Below are 448 nucleotides of genomic sequence, written 5' to 3' on the forward strand. Positions count from 1 at the left end.
AGAAAGTAAAATAGCTCCTTTCCTAAAAGGATAGCAGAAAGAGAGCAAAGTCATTCTAATCCAATTCACATGGAAAAAAAAAAAGAAAAAAAAAAAGTATTTTTCAACAGATAAAACAAACAAGCAAACAAAAACCACCAGTATTTCTAGATTAAATTCTCATTAGCATTTCTTCTAAGGAGAAATATCAGAGGATATAAAAGTAAGTTGATAAGCAGATAGCCCAAGAGAACTGAAGTGAGTAAATACACTCAGCACTTCAGCAAGTGATTAAGTTGTCTCTGTAATATCACTCAATATGCCCAGAGGTATCTAAGCATTGCTAATATTATTAAAGCAACAGTCCAAGGACTGCACTCCTCCAACAAGATATAAATAAGGTAACAATTTTATTTTGTTTTGAGTCATGTTTTATTCATTCTTATAAATTCAGGAGAGTAACGAGCAA

The sequence above is a fragment of the Meleagris gallopavo genome, chromosome 17, assembly GCF_000146605.3.
Source record: "Meleagris gallopavo isolate NT-WF06-2002-E0010 breed Aviagen turkey brand Nicholas breeding stock chromosome 17, Turkey_5.1, whole genome shotgun sequence".
NCBI classification, from domain to species: domain Eukaryota; kingdom Metazoa; phylum Chordata; class Aves; order Galliformes; family Phasianidae; genus Meleagris; species Meleagris gallopavo.